Source organism: Bufo gargarizans, chromosome 2 (assembly GCF_014858855.1).
Source record: "Bufo gargarizans isolate SCDJY-AF-19 chromosome 2, ASM1485885v1, whole genome shotgun sequence".
Lineage (NCBI taxonomy): Eukaryota > Metazoa > Chordata > Amphibia > Anura > Bufonidae > Bufo > Bufo gargarizans.
In genome coordinates this window covers 44,035,890-44,053,429 of record NC_058081.1, presented here as the reverse complement: position 1 = coordinate 44,053,429, position 17,540 = coordinate 44,035,890, and positions in this window count along the sequence as shown.

Genomic DNA, 17,540 nt, shown 5'->3' with positions numbered 1-17,540 from the left:
GGAGTGCAGCTTGCCAAACAGTGAGAATCACAAGGTGTGGCCCATGTTTTGCACCTTGAGAGTGCCAGGTACTATTACAATGGTACGACAGCAACTGCACCCCCAGCCAAGTGGCCAGGTGGGGGTTTACCTTATAGACAAGCTAATTGCTGGTGGATAAAAAAAATTTCATGGGCGAACATTCCGTTATAGATGTCTAAGGATGGAGCCAAGGACAAGGAGGAGTATTAGCAGAAGAAGAAGAAGGTGATGATGATGATGATGACAAAGATACCGTATTGCTTGGGAATGCGGATTGGCTGTCACAAAGAAGACCAGGAGAAGGAGGGCAGACTTTCTGTCATTATGAATGCTGGGCAGTCGTATTTTCCCAAAGGATCCAGTGATGTCACCTCATGTGTTGCAATAGACCTCTGGTACCTATAATTTTGTTTTAAAAGCAATGACTTATTTTAATCCTTCAGATCTCGCACATGGCTGTGGTTTTGTGTGATAGCCTTGTGGAGAAAAAATGCCATACGGGAGTTGCTCGCACAGAACTACAGGCAGCCGAGCCCACACACAATGTCCGCAAAATCACCAGATCATGAAGCAGACGTGGCAATGGCTATTATTTAGAACAGGGGTGGCCAACCTTACAGACACAGACAAGAGACAGAAAAAAAATGTATGACTACCAGTTTTTCTGTTACGGAGTTCACCGCATAGGAAAATGTTTAAAATATTTTAATAGTTTACACTTTTTCGAGCATGGCTATATGTAATATGTTTATTTTTTATTGTTTGTAAATTTTATATGTAAAACTAGGAAATGGAGCGATTTAAACTTTTAGTATTTGTTGTATTTTTTTACTTTTTTATTTATTTACTATTAGCCCCCTTAGGGGCTAGAACCCCGTGCACCACGCACCACGTGCAGGGACCAGGCGGCAGCGCTCAGCTTATTCTCCTGCTGCAGCGCTTCAGACTTAAAAAAGGGGTCCTTTGAACCCTGAAACGCGTTGTCCTACAATAAATCTGATTGTACCTAAACATCCGGTTGTGATATGCGCCTTGTGTCCACAAGCTCACTAGACCACTAAAGTCCAGAGGAGCCCCATTACTAGTACCAATGATACTATTACTTAGGTGGGGGGCACTGCGCCACCAATGACTGTAATTTATATAGGAGGCAGCGGGTCCTGGTGACGCTATCACATACCCAGCCTCAATAACAGGGCATGCGATCCACTGAACCGCAGAAATTAACCCCTGAGGGGTTAATTTCCACGATTCAGCGGATCACATGCCTGTTATTAAGGCAGGGTGCCCGGTATGTGATACTGTTGCCGGCACCCTTCTGCCTCCTATACTTGAATTAATGTGTTAATTACATTCATTGGTGTTGCAGTGGCCACAGCCGCTCCCCTTCTCCTCCCTGCTATCTCCCCATTGGTGGCAGCAGCCGCCTCACAGTGGAGCGGGAGGGACTCTCTCCTTCTCCACTGTGATAGTGAAGAGAACATGGTACGCTCTGAGAGCAGCGCGTGCCATGTTCTCTATTAGGCTGCGCAGCTGCTTCCCATCTCCGCACTTAAAGCGGCAAAGAGCCGCATGCGGCTCGAGAGCCACGGGTTGGCCACCCCTGCTTTAGAAGGTACGTCACCTCTGCTCTTTATTGCTGGTGCCACCCCCCTTAACTGATGTTGCCTCCTCCTCAGAACCCTGATCTGGCTACCAAATCCTGTCCAGTAACATAGTAACATAGTATATAAGGCTAAAAAAAGACATCTGTCCATCCAGTTCGGCCTGTTATCCTGCAAGTTGATCCAGAGGAAGGCAAAAAAAAACTGTGAGGTACCAGCAAATTTTCCCCACTTAAGGTGGAAAAATATCCTTCCCGACTCCAATCAGGCAATCAGAATAACTACCTGGATCAACGACCCCTCTAGCCTGTAATATTAAGTAAGTAGCTATAGCCTGTAATATTATTACACTCCAGAAATTCATCCAAGCCCCTCTTGAATTATTTTATTGTACTCGCCATCACCACCTCCTCAGGCAGAGAGTTCCATAGTCTCACTGCTCTAACCATAAAGAATCCTCTTCTATGTTTGTGTACAAACCTTCTTTCCTCCAGACGCAGAGGATGTCCCCTCGTCACAGTCCTGGGGATAAATAGATGATGGGAGAGATCTCTGTACTGACCCCTGATATATTTATACACAGTAATTAGATCTCCCCTCAGTCGTCTTTTTTCTAGAGTGAATAACCCTAATGTTGATAATCTTTCAGGGTACTGTAGTTGCCCCATTCCAGTTATTACTTTAGTTGCCCTCCTCTGAACCCTCTCTAGCTCTGCTATGTCTGCCTTGTTCACAGGAGCCCAGAACTGTACACAGTACTCCATGTGTGGTCTGACTAGTGATTTGTAAAGTGGTAGGACTATGTTCTTATCACGGGCATCTATGCCTCTTTTTGATGTAACCTATTATCTTATTGGTCTTGGCAGCAGCTGCCTGACACTGGTTTTTACTGCTTAGTTTGCTGTTTATTAAAATTCCTAGGTCCTTTTCCATGTCAGTGTTACCGAGTGTTACCATTTAGTATGTGCGGGTGACTTGCTTCATTCCTTCCCATGTGCATAACTTTACATTTGTCAGTGTTAAACCTCATCTGCCACTTCTCTGCCCAAGGCTCTAATCTATCCAGATCCATATGTAGCCGTATACTGTCCTCTTCAGTGTGAACTACTTTACACAGTTGTCATTTGAGTCCTCATTCTCTCTGCCACTTTTATCAGACTGTGATATCATGGTGGGCTCCTGGGCCTCTTTCTCCTGCTCTGCGTTTTCCCTGACTACCACTGTCACAGCCCCCACCGCCAATGTCGTGGCTATAGATGCAACGATAAGCACCACTATGGGGTGCTCAGCCTCCTTCCGAACCCAGCCCAAATGGTGACAGCTTTTACACAACTCATTATCAGAGAGACTCTCTTGGCTGTCTGCCATAGGGCGTGGTGGGGTTTACTTTCCACTTCTTAGGAAAAAGGAACACACCCCACTAGAAAGGAGCAGTGAAGACAGAGAAGACTCCACTGAAAGTCTTTTCTGGGGCTGCAAGGAGCAGGAGGAACGCTGTGACTCCTGGCTCCACGGCATGGTGTCAGATTCCAAAGTCACCTCCACATCATCCTGCTGAGACTGAGAGGAAGAGTGAGTCATCCAATCCACAATCTTATCCTCTTTCTCCTTAATGATAATGTTGAGCTTTTCTAAATTCAGGGATAACTGCAGCCTACTATTACTACTACTTCTGGCCAGATAGTGGGTGCTGCCACTACCCGCATTCTGGCTCTGGGTATTTTGTTTGGAACCCTTCCTTAGCCCTAATATATTTGGACCTGACAGATAATGTTGTGTGCTGCCTTGTAGTAATATCGTATATGCAGAAATAAAGAGAAATGGATTTAGAATGAAATTCCTGCCTGTCCCTATTCTACACACACAACTCTTCTCCTTTGTAGCTCTAGCCTTTCCCTTAAATGTCCCTGGCAGTAGAATACAAGCTTGATTTTGATTTTTGACCGTCACTGACTCCCTCTCAATGATGTTCTGCTCATTCTGCTAGGGCACCTCCCTGCTTGCTGTAGCACTGATTGGCTCATCTAGGTAATCATCCCCTGACCACTTCCTCTATTGGTTATCTTCCTCCCTAGTGCATGTGTAGTAAAATGGCACTGCTTACAGTTTTATTGGATTCATCCAAAACAAACCTGAAAAGGTTTGGGTTCATCTGTAATTCCAAAAATTTAAAGTTTGTAACAAAGCTGGCTCATTACTAACTAGTTTGCTCATCCTTAACCTGGACCATGACTTTGAACTTAAAGGGGTTCTGCAGTTCTTTTAAACTGATGATCTATCCTCTGGATAGATCATCAATATCTGATCGGCAGGGGTCCAACACCAGGGACCCCTGCCGATCAGCTGTTTGAGAAGGCAGCGGTGCTCCAGAAGCGCCACAGCCTTCTCTCAGTTTCCCTCAGGCCCAGTGATGTCACTACTAGTATTACTGGCCTGGGGGGGGCTAAGCTCTGTTCACTTGAATGGAGCTTAACCGCACCCAGTCCAGTGATACTAGCGGTTAGAGATACTGCGGTAAACAGCGAGAAGGCCAGCGCCGCTGCCTTCTCAAATAACTGATCGGCAGGGGTCCCAGGTGTCGGACCTCCACCGATCAGATGATGATGATCTATCCAGATCATAGATCATCAGTTTAAAAGAACTGCAGAACCCCTTTACCTTTCTTTGACATTTGCCATCAAGGGAGAGTTAGGAGGCCCCCATACACAGATGGATGGTTGATCCTGCCAAAATTGGTAGGTTCAGTTGACATTAATTCAATGTGTTTGACCAACTTAAAGGTGGCCATAAACTTAAGACAACTTTTACTCTCAAATCTGCTAGAAACTCATGCTCTGCTCATTTTACCATGCATATTGTTTCGAAGAGGAGGAAAGGTATGCCTCAAGAGCTTTGTGGCAACCTTAGCTCTTGTGGAAGCATAGAACTGGAAATGTTAAATTCAACGTGTCTAGTTCAAAATCAGCTTTTTTGGGAAATTCAGGAGATCAATGAGATCATGATATGTATTAGATATTGACATGTTTGTTGCACCTGATGACCATGAGAGACATTTGAAACTCTTCAAAACTTATATAACGTCACACCAGAAGCAGTAAGAAGTGTGTTTTCAATCTCAGTATTTTTCCAGAGGTGTTTATTGGAAATTATATTCTATGTTAGTTGTGATACACAATGTTTTGATGTGGTAACCCAGATTTTTTTTGTGTTACCAATTTAATTGACGACACCTTTACTCTTTTTGTACCTGATATTTGTGTCAGTCAAGTTGTATAATACAGACTAAGTTTAATAAGGTGACCTGTTTTTTAGTGATAGCTATTCTGTTCACCTCTCAGGAATTTTCTTCATTCTTCAATGTCAATTCTTCAACATCTTCAATGTCATATGTCATATACTTTCATAGAGATTTGATATTGCACAAGGTTAATATATGGTCCTCTTTTCCTTTACAACCCAACCATTTATAATTGTATCAAGCAAATGCACCACATTAGAGCCTACTAAGCATATTTTTTATTGCATGTTGGTCATTGCATCATTAAAGACACTAACAAGAATGGAAGTTTCATTTTTGTTTGGCATTGAGGCATTGAGCCAGAAAGTTAATTTCTGTGAGTCCCTTCATCCATGCTTGCCAATCAAGCTCTTAAGGTGGACTTGAAGGTGTAATGACAGGTGTATGCCTTAAATTCTAATAGAATTCAAGTCAGCAAGTGGACATCATCAGCATTATGTAGATAGATACTAGATAGAAACACAGCTCATGTTTAAATAGAGCTTCAGTTTGCTTTGTGCAAGGAACATTGGAAAGCATTGGGCGTCCCACGTGCAGGCATGTACATCTATATTCTGCACCATTCCTTTACCTCTCATCTATGAGGTAGCCCATGGAGGATCCGACTATCTTGGCATACCTCTAGACCAGCTGATTTATCAAGTCATTTTGGGTTTGTGAGATCGATCATTCATCTATGAATTGACCAACTATATTTTTTCCATCTCCCCTGATGAACTGCTTCGTGTCCTGGCAGTGAAACATGCGTGTAGGGATTTTCATGCATTTCTAGGGACATATAGAATTTCAGATTGAGGGACAGGTTCCGGACAGGGTCGTCCTTGTAAGGACGAGTGCCCTGTGGTCAGGCTGCTACCATACCGTTTAGTATCAGGGCTGACTGGCTAGATAGCTATAGGGACCAGACTAGGGACCCTACACACATGTGTATTATTGCCAGCCTTTTTTCCTGATGTTCATCTGGATATCCATATTGGATGAGCAATTATCAACACAGCGTGTGGTGAAGCCTCTGGCGACCGTACCTGGGTACCGGTAGGACCTGCTGGTTAGTAAGTGCCGCCGTGCACTTTAATTTTTGTATATTTTTCATTTGGGATAATTATTGCAAATTGATTGGTTATTGACCTATTTATCCCAATGTTCGTCTTTGCACACTATATTTAGGATCTTACCATTTTTATCTACATTTTCTAAATAAATTTTATGTTTTAGGATTATCCTTTCTGATTTATGTTTTGACTCCAGGTAATCCAGAGCACAGACATATATCAGATCTGACCTCTCACTTATTTGATTATTAAAGCATTGGGAAACCTTAAATTGTATTTGCACAAGCAAAGTTGAAGACTCAATCACCATCTCTTAGTGGCATCACCAGACATTCTGTGGAGTTCCCAAGATAAAGGCAGTCAGTAGATGACATTCATTTAACCTATCTAGTAATTCATCTAGCATCATAATTTACTCAGTGGTCACAGCCAAATGTTCAATAAATAATGACCAACTTGAAGATCTAGGGTTTCCCACCTACCATGTGACATTTCTATTACTGGTGTCTTCATGTGGTAGAGGGCCTTTCGACCTCCTCAAACCCAGGTGTGACTGCCTCCTCTATAATACTTAGTGCTTTGTTCCTGGTTTCAAACAACCTTTGATGACTTCTTCTGAGTTGAAACATCTCAAACTGATTCTACACTTCTAGGCTATAGTGTAAAATGTTGTGTAACTAAGGGGGATTTTTTCAACTTTTTGCTTAAAATAAGACTTAGGATAATCAACGCCCAACGTAGGTGACAAATACAGAGATATATTACTTGCTCATAGCTTTATAGGGTGCAGCAGTCTTTATTATAGTTTGGATACAAGTGTATAAAGGATCTGTCGTTACTCCTGAAAGCCTTTCCATCCTTGACATACAAGAAAAAGGAGACAAGTGGAGCACCAAAGTGTAGGGGTATATAAATAAAGGAGTGGCAGGAGATGACATCAACAAAAGCCGTCACTACTTTAGGTTTTAAGGGGCTTAAAGTGCCACCCTACAAATCATCCAGATGGAAAATACGCGTGCAGAGGCGTCAAAGATAAATCAATGAAAATGATATACGGTATATGTGGTACAAAGCCACATGAATAGAGACTATATATAAAAAGAATTAGCACACACTTTGTGGTGATAAAATCAATATTTAACAACTATTATGGTCTTCACTAAGGTAAAATACACACAAACGTGTGTGTTACTCACACCACCAGGGAGGGTGGTGCAAGATAAGCTAAAATCACTTGACACCGAATCCCCCCTTTCCGAAATCGCCTGTAGAATGGTAGTAATTTTGTCGTCCTATTAATAGATGACCCAAAGGACTTCTCAAGTAATACAAGGTGACTTTTTATTGAAAATAGCTCAATGCGTTTCGGGGCTGTCATAAACCCCTTCCTCAGGAGCAAAACATAGTGCACATATATTCACAGTGTTTTATACACAACCAACACATGGAAACCGTTAGGTCCACGTGGAGGGAGGCTAACTTCCGGCCATATGACCTGGAACCGGAAGTGCGTTCCACAAGAGGAAAGCTCATATACTCAAATTCAATAAAAATGCAATTGAGGGAATTAAATGTATTCCAATATAAACTAGTATAAATAGGTAAGGCTGGTACCAGCCTGTATTTGTGGGAGGGGCGTCTGGCCATATATACCTCTCGCTTCCGTCCAGCCAGGCGCCCGAGCTTCACGCATCACCGCGGCTTACGCTCCCTCCTTCAGTGTCGTCACTTCCGGGTATCGCGGTCACGTGCCTCTGTCGCCAGTTCCGCCGCCAGCCTGCCAGGTAATCGGGTTGTGGCGTCCCTGCTCCAGCCTAGTTTCACGTTCGGCCTGGTCCCTGGCTTTGGGGGGTTGCCCGGTGGGGATGCCGCTCTCCCCCAGCATGTTCCGCCCACGCAGGCACAGGCGGCTGGGTCGGGGGAGCGGTGTCCTAGCTCAGCGCGCTTCCGTTTTATGCCGCTCTGCATAAAGTTCATTAAAGAGTTAAAGGGCCAGCGGCAGAGCCGCGGCGAGGCTTTTGTTTGCATGCTTTCATAACAGCACCGTCTGCACTGAAAGTACTCACAAATTCTGATGTTTTGGTGCAGGGGTACTCCTGTGTCACGGCGGGGCTTTGTTGGTATGCTTTTATAACAGCGCTGTCTGCACTAGAGGTACTCGCAGATTCCGATGTTATGGTGCAGGGGTACTCCTGTGTCAGGGCGAGGCTATGTTTTTATGCTTTTGAAACTGCACTGTCAGCACTGAAAGTATGCACAAATTCTGAGGTTATGGTGCAGGGGTACTCCTGTGTCCAGGGGGGCTTCGCTACATTCATGCCTCCTAAACCCCTCCAGCAGGTCACCAGCGGGTTTAGGAGCAGCAATGTTGGTTGGTGTTAAAAAAAAAAAAAAAAAAAAAAAGGGGGCGTTGTAAAAAAAAAAAAAAAAAAACCCAATAATGATAAATTCACGCTTATATTTCAGGGTTAAATCCTTCAGCATCATAGTGCCGGAATTTGCGGTCTAGTCAAGGGGATTTTTTCACGTTACTGTTTTACGTCAGCATTTTCTGTGGCATTTAGCTTCTGGCTCCCGGTTCCCCCTGACGCGGGCTCCTGGGATCGCCCAGGTCATCAATGTCCCTGGATCGCCCAGGTTGTCAATGTCCCTGGATCGCCCAGGTTGTCAGTGTCCCTGGATCGCCCAGGTTGTCAATGTCCCTGGATCGCCCAGGTTGTCAATATCCCTGGATCGCCCAGGCTGTCTGTGTCTCCGGTTTATTCATAGGGTTTGTATATGTTCTTTAATTCTGTCGTTGTATTGTTCCTCCCTTTAGTTCGGACTTTAGTTGTACGCGTTCTACGTTTTCGGCCAGGCAATTCCGGAGCGCTCTCTGGTAAGTCGGTTCATAGAGGGTTCTCAAGGCAGGGTTAAAACTTCGGTTCTACTCAGGGTCATTTTCCTTTCATTAGCTCCATCTTTAGCATTTGGGGTTTTGGAGCCGTGCTTCCAAATCCATTCGTGTCCTACCAGGTAGGTGGTTCGTCCGATGGGCATTTTTTCACTTTTATTGTTTCTCACATTTCTTCCGTCCGGCCTCTTCGCAGACGTCTGTATCGTTGCTTTTTCTAGGTGTACTTTACTCGTCTTTTTTCTCAGGTCAGATATGTCCCACGTCTCCTCCGATATGGACGATAACGTCTCCATGCCTGGAACTCCCGTCTCTGGGCGCGACAGCGGTGCATCATTAAGAAGCTGGACGGTGCCTAGATTGGTCGCCGAACTCAACCGCAGGGGGATACGGCATCCGGCGTCTGCACGCAAGGCCGAATTGTATCGCCTGCTGATGACGGCCCCGGCCCCGATGGCGGGCCCTTCCAACCTGGATGCCATACAGCTGGCCCTAGCTCAGATCCAGTCATCCATCACTGGGCTGGCTGGCTCAGTTTCGGACATTCAGGCTAGGGTAGCGGTTTTGGAATCCAGGCCCACGGTTCCACCGCAATTTCCAGGGTCGGCAGTCACCCCTGCCATTCCGCTGGACGTTGCAGGTAGGCCTTCTGTCACCCCTCAGATCGCCCCTTCCCACTTTGTTCCCGAGCATATTAAAAAGGATATCCTGGCGGGCAAGGACGTGAACCTCGCATCCATCCTTATTGCCTCCCAGGATATTTCAGAGAATCGGGTCGTCAACTGCGGAGAGGTTTCTGTGGTGTTGAGAGCTAAGGATGCTCGGCTTAATAGAAAACTATCTATTTCCGAGTTTGTCCTGGCTTTCAGCCTTTACAGGGACGTGGTGTGTTCTGCTCAACCAGATCGCAGGGAAGAGCTGGACACTTACTTGTACCGGATTACGGACTTGGGGCACAAATACGGTGGCACGGCATTTTACGATTATCATCGTTCTTTTTCGGCTAAAGCCGCGGCCGCTCTGAGTCAGTTCCAGTTCGTGTCTAGCTGGGCGGAGCTGGATATGGAATTGTTTTGCCGGCATTTTGCGGGTCTCAAGGCCCCCCTCTGTGCTACCTGCCAGTCCATTTTTCATTCTACCGACTGGTGTCCCAATCTGGTGCAAGCCCCACAGTCAGCCCCCTCGGCAGGTCCTTCTGGGTCATCTAGGTCTTCCCCGTCGTTAGATAAGCTGGGCAGACCCATCGTGTTCCTCGGGGGCAACCAGGTTTGCAATAACTTTAACGCCAAGGGATGTGCCTTCAATTCCTGCCGGGCGCTCCATATTTGTTCCCTTTGTTTTCGGGCCCATCCCCGCTCCTCCTGTCCCAGGAGGGCAGCCAAGGATTCCTGACTAGCCGACATTAATTTGGGGTTACTGGCTGCTCTTCTGCGGGACCACCCTGATCGGCTTTTTGTCTCCTTCTTGTTGGATGGGTTCCGAGAGGGTTTCCATACGGGCCTCATTACTCTCCCGCAGGGCTGTTGGACGGGCCCTAACCTGTTATCTGCGGCCAGCGATCCTGAGGCTGTCACCTCTCTCATCCAACTGGAGGTCGACAAGGGGTTTGTCATCGGTCCGTTCTCAGACATTCCTTTCCAGTCTTGGCGCATCAGTCCCATTGGTCTTGTTACTAAATTGTCATCTAATAAAAAGCGTCTCATTTACGACCTCTCTGCGCCTCATATGTCGGCCATCCCGAGTCTCAATTCTCTCATCCCATCCGAGGAATATTCAATGCAATATTCCTCGGTCGACGAGGCCATTCAGTACATTTTGCTTGCAGGGGCCGGGGCTTGGTTGGCTAAAGTAGATATAGCGGACGCTTTCAAGCAGCTTCCTATCCATCCACAGCTTTGGAAGTATTACGGCTTCAAGTGGGCTGATAATTACTATTTCGCCAACCGCCTCACGTTCGGGTCCAAAAGTAGCCCGTGGCTTTTCGACCAACTGGCCAAAGCACTACACTGGATCCTCATTCATCATGGCGGGCTATCCATGGTCGTTCACTACCTGGATGACTTCCTTATGGTAGAAAGTCCTAGTCAGGTCCCATCCATTCCTCACACTCTTTTGGATATTTTTGCCCGTCTTCAGGTCCCTGTCGCTGCCGCCAAGACGGAGGGTCCGGCCACCAGGGTCACCTTTTTGGGCATAATTCTGGATACAGTTAAGATGGAGGCCAGCCTCCCCAGCGAGAAATTGCACCGGATTCGATCAGCCATCTCTCAAGCGGTCCGGTCCCACTCTTTGACCAAGGTCGAGTTGCAATCCTTGCTGGGGATGCTTAATTTCGCCACCAGAATCATGCCCCAAGGCAGGACCTTTCTCGCCAGATTATTATGCCTGTTGCCCTCTGCTCCAGAGCAAGATTCTGTTGTCCATCTCGACGGTCATGCCATCGCGGACCTGTGCATGTGGGACAGTTTCCTGTCCAATTGGAATGGCATTTCGCTGTTCGTGCCACAGTGGGGTTCAGCTTCTCCTCTCGTCTTTTCTGATGCCGCGGGGTCTTTCGGGTTCGCTGCCATTTTTAGGTCCCATTGGTTGGCCGCCGGATGGCCGCCAGAATTGGCCTCAGATCCAGCTGCTCTTAAATCCTCTCCCCTCCTGGAGCTATATCCCATTGTGGCGGCAGCCCAGGTTTGGGGCCACCTTTGGTCTAATTCTTCCGTGTCCTTTGTTACGGATAGTCAGACCTTGGTGGACATCGTTAACAAAGGCAGGGCCCAGTCGTTCAAGATCATGGCATTTTTGCGCAAGCTAGTCTGGCTGTCCCTCCGCCACAATTTTCATTTCCGGTGTATACACATATCAGGCGAGCAGAATAAGGCCGCGGACGCTCTTTCCCGCTTTAATTTTCCGTTTTTTTTCAGGAAGTGCCCGACGCGGATCGGTCAGGAGCGCCCGTGCCCCATTTCAGCACCCTCACCCTGGGCTAGATGTCCTCATTGATGAAGCCAAGGGTCTGGTCAGAAAGTCTCTGTCACGTAATACGGCGAGGAATTACCAGGCCGGTTTGAGGGCGTATGATAAATTCTCCAGAACTCATCCAAGGGGTCATCATACCGAAACTGCTCACATCATGGCCTTTTTAGCCCATTGTCACTACCAACTGGGGCTGGCACACAATACCATTAAACTCTATTTAGCCGGGCTTCAACACCACTTCATGCTGGCTGATCCACACCGCGGGTCCTTTTTCTCGGTTCAGGTAATTAAGGCCACCCTTCGGGGTATTCAGAAGGAGGGTAAGGGGTCCCGTAGCCGTAGGCAACCCGTGTCTAGCGAGTTGTTTAGGGCTCTCTCCTCGTCTTTGGACGGTTGTCCTTTTGGGACCTCCACTAGTTTGGTCTTGAAAGCAGCCATGTACCTCATTTTTTATGGGTTTCTTAGGCCTGGGGAAGTTTTAGCCGGGCCGAACCGTCAGGGTCACCCGTTGAAACAGCATCTGTCTTGGGGCCGAGGTTGCTACACTCTCCTCCTACCCTCTACCAAAACCAGTCAGACGGGTCCCCCTACCGCAGTCAGGTTTTATCCGTCCTCCAACATATGGTGCCCAGTTCAGGTGCTGCACCAATTATTATTACACATCCGGGTTGGTTTGCCAGACAGTCCTCTTCTGCCGCACGCCGGCAAACCCCTTACCGCCACACGGTTCATTTCCTGCATCCGTGCTCTTGCCCAAGGTCTGGGATACGATCCCGAAGTTATATCAGGGCATTCCTTCCGCATAGGGGCAGCTTCAGCCGCTTCACGACATCAGGTGCCAGCTCACGTCATTCGGAGCATGGGGCGGTGGCGGTCCTCGTGCTACACTAGGTATATTCCTGATCCTCAATTAGAGATCTCTCGTGCCTTTTGTTCATTGGCTTTGTAAATCATGTAATAAAATGTTGTTACTAATGGTTGCTTTTGCCCCCTTTTCTTGGTGTACCCTCGTCGTGGCTCCCGGCATAATTCAGCCACCTTGCTCAGGGCAGGAGTCTCTGCGTACGCCGACGTCTTCCTAGCCCTGACCATAAAGTCCAATATAGTATGAATAGATAATTTATGGTGCCGGGGCTTGGAGGAGCGCTTTATAGATGTACTTCCGGTCACGTGATACTGGAAGCCGGAAGTACGTTCCCCCGATGGAACGCACGGTGGACGAGGTGATGCTAGATCTGCCCGGATTCCGGTCACGTGGTGCTGAAAACCGGATATGCGTTCCACCGGTGGAACGCACCATGGGCAGACAAACGCCAGGACCAATCAAAAAGGCCTCAGGTTTTCAATGTAATCAATGCACTGCGGCCATGATAATACTGGGGTCATTCAAAGACCCAGACTGGCACTGTATTCCGATAAAATATGAGAAATAAAAAACAATAAATAAAATTATTAGATAAAAATATGGATAAATATGTTTTACATTCAAGTTAAGCCACATGCAATTTCACATATAGATAAAAATATATTAAAATTATTTGGGTAAATCCATATAAAAATATAAATATAAGATATAAATGCCTAATATATCAGTATAAATATGAATATACATATTTTATGATCAAACATGGCTACTGGGAGTGGGGGGGGGGGGATTAGTACATAGATCAAACCATATATAAGTATTGGTTCAAATTGATGAATAAAATAAATCAAGTTAGCCTCCCACCACGTGGACCTAACTGATTTTATATATATTCTCTATTCATGTGGCTTTGTACCATGCTGGGAGTTGTAGTTTTGCAACAGCTGGAGGCACACTGGTTGGGAAACACTGTTTTAATCGATATATCTTTGAAGCCTCTGCACGCGTATTTTCCGCCTGGATGATTAGTGGGGTGGCACTTTAAGCCCCTTAAAACCTAAAGTAGTGACGGCTTTTGTTGATGTCATCTCCTGCCACTCCTTTAGTTACCTACCCACTACACTTTGGCGCTCCACTTGTCTCCTTTTTCTTGTATATCCACTGCTATTGCGACCTGCGAGTCAGGCCGACTTTGACTACCAGTTCCACTTAGCGTGAGCAGCCTCACCTATCTTCATTTCTTTTTGGTCTTTTTCTTGTGGGTAGACCTTGGCACCCTATTCCCCCTCTCCAACCATCTTCCTTCCCCACAATCACACCGTCTCCTCCCCACCTCATTATTTCCTCTCCATTTCCCCCCTTCCCCCCACAAGTGGCTAAGCCAGCCACCTTCCCTTGAACTCTGACCATCCCCCACTTACGCTCCTCTTTTTCTATTTCTATTTTTATGCATCCTTGACATAGTTAGGTTCTTTGGTGTGAATACTGGGCCAACAGTGAGTCTACAGGCACCTCATGGTTGGCCTAGAAAAGAGGAGTGAGGCTTAAATGATATTCTGCTGTATAGTTTCAATATAGATATAAAAATCATCAATTACATTTGTGTTCTGGATTGAAAAGCTGAAGTTGGATATTTTCACATGATGTCTGAATCATTAAGTTTGTTACCAGGGATGCAATTATAGGGGGTGCAGAGGTTGCAGTTGTGCCCAAGCTCTGGTGCTTGAGTTGAAAAGGATTGCATTACTGTAATATAATTGTGACATGAGGCTGGGGATGACCCTATTACAGATTTTACATTAGAACTAATTAGCATTAAGTTATACCTCTGTCTATTACTGTAGACTGAAAGTCTTCAACTAAATATTGTAGGGGACCCCTGAGTCTCTGAAGTGAATGGATCGGCAATCACGCGTGCAAACTGTTGCCAAAGAAAACCTTAATACAACATTTGACTATCTCTGGCAGATAAATGGATCGACAGTGTGGCTCATAGCAATTGGACCTCCGGACCTCCAAAGTTCAGATACAGTACTTAACATCTGTCCTATGGATAGGTAATAAATTGTTACGTTGGGACAACACCTTTAAAGGCTATGGACACCATTGATCTGAGGTTATTGTCTAAGAAAGAAAAAACTATAAAAAGTAATTTCAGAGATTTTAAAAAAAGTTGTCCTCTGGATAGGTCATCAGTATCTTATTGGTTAGAGTCTGACACCTGGGGCCCTCACCGATCAGCTGTTTTAGAAGGCACCAGTGCTTGCAGTAGCAAAGCGGACTTCTCGTATCTAAGCCAAGGCCATGTGACGTCTCGGTCATCGGTCACATAGCCTAGGTGCAGCTCAGACCCATTGAACTGGGTGTCGGACCCCCACTGATCAGATATTGAGGACCTTTCCAAATATAGATCATCAGTAGTGATGGACGAACATCTGCCGGGACGGTTCGTGAACGAGATAAAATGTACAGATGTATTATTCGAATTTGTGATCTCTGTTCATAATTTTTTCAATGCGAAATATCGGCAATATAATTTTTGCGTACGCGCATGAGCATATGCACTATACAGTACCCAAATGCACTATAAAGAAAGTATATAGGTATGTAACACCCCTGCTTCAATCAGTTTTTTTGGGGGGCGACTGGTATATCACACCAGTAGAAATTATTTGTTCCAATAACGCTTGTCCCTCTATATACCTGCAGTATCGCAGCAGAACCGCACACAACTGCCGCACAATACAAATGCACTACAATATAATTTCTAACATAGAAAGTATATTATAACAATGTACACGGAGGGCAATCCATTAGAATATACATGAAGATAAACGTAACCTTTAATAATGTTACTATGAGGGTCCATTCACACGTCCGTAAGTGTTTTGCTGATCCGCAAAACACAGACACCGGCAATGTGCATTCCGCAATTTGCGGACCGCACATCGCAGGGACTATAATAGAAAATGCCTAATCTTGTCTGCAATTGCGGACAAGAATAGGACATGTTCTATTTTTTTGCGGAAACGGAAGCATGGATGCGGAAATGTGGATCCACAAATGCAGATCCGCAAATGCAGACAGCACATTCTGGCCCTATTGAAAATTAATGGGACTGCACGCATTCCGCAAAATTGCGGAATGGATGCGGACCCATTTTGCGGACGTGTGAATGGAAAAGATATCCTTCAAAATGAAATTAAATTAAATTATTAAAGTTAAACAAAAAGCATAGATGTGGTAGGCAATAACAAGTGCTCGGCGGCACTAAATCAGGTGCTCGGCGGCACCAAATCAGAAACCATATGTCCTACCACAAACCGGGGGGTTCCAGTGCACATTCATGAATCCCAGAGGGAAAGCAAAAAACATCTATCCCTGGGCTACATGATGATGTGGTATTGAAGGACAGGGTGGGAAAAGAACTGTCCCTGATATTGCCCTGCAGGGGGGTGCTATTCTGGCCCTAATAGCCTAACCACAGACCACCCGCCCTGATAAGAGCGACCCCGTCTGGGACCTTACCCAATATAAAAATGGCCCTAGTAAGCCCCTAGGCCCCTGACTTCCAGGTGATCACTATATAGATCTATTTGTTTTTGACTCATTATAAAAGTATATTATAAATATATTACACCCCTCTGTGTATCACACCTATCGATAGCACACCTATATTAAAAGGACTTTTGTGGCCCTATTAGCTAGTGTTTGGTGTCTCTAACAGCCTGTCCCTGCTCCACACAGCAACCTCTTTCTACACTGGCAAAACACTGAATATAAAATAGCGGCCAGATCAGGTTTATTTATAAGGTAGGGGGTGTGTCCATGTGCTGAAACGTCTCAATTGGCTGTCCTGTACCACCTGATGGATGTGTCATGGGTCAAAGTTTTTCACAATGTAAAATAATATAGCGGGCGCGAATATCTCCATGTTCGCATGTTCGGCGAATCGCGAACACGCAAAGTTCGCCGCAAAACGACCGCCGGGCAAATCGCAAGGCCATCTCTAGTCATCAGTATAAAAGACTTGGAAATCCCTCTAAGCATTCTGTAATGTATAATGGATCTAGGCATTACTAAGAGTTTAAAATCATGGGCACGTAGACCTGTACATCTACATTAAAGGGATTCTGTCACCAGGATTAACGATATGTAGATATTTATATGTGCCCATTAGTCTTCATGCAGTGTTTACAATGATCCCTCTGTTTGCCTTATATTCTTATAAAAAGCGATCTTATTCATATGTAAATCACTTCTGTCAGGAGCCCAAGGGGTTGTCTCACGATCTCCTGGAGCCCAGCACCGCCCATCGATCCGGAGCCCAGCACCGCCTACTACTTTATTTATTCACTGCACTATCCTGACGTCATGTAATCTCTGCTCCGTAGTCTCGCGCAGGCGCAGTACCGGCTTCAACTTGTCCACTGCGCATGCGCCGGCTCCCTGCGCACCCCGATCGGACCAGAAAATATTTTCTTTCTCTGCGTAAGTCGGTCAAAATTGTCAAAGGAGCGATTGCTGCCAGAAGATTCCTCCGCCTAGGACCGACTTGCGCAGAGAAAGAATCTTTTCCGTTCGATCGGGGTGCACAGGGAGCCGGCGCATGCGCAGTGGACAAGTTGAAGCCGGTGCCAGTAGTCCGCACGGGCGCAGACTACAGTGTCCACTGCGCCTGCTCGAGACTACGGGGCAGAGATTACATGACGTCAGGATAGTGCAGTGAATAAATTAAGTAGTAGGCGGTGTTGGGCTCCGGATCGATGGGCGCGGCTGGGCTCCAGGAGATCGTGGGACAACCCCTTGGGCTCCTGACAGAGGTGATTTACATATA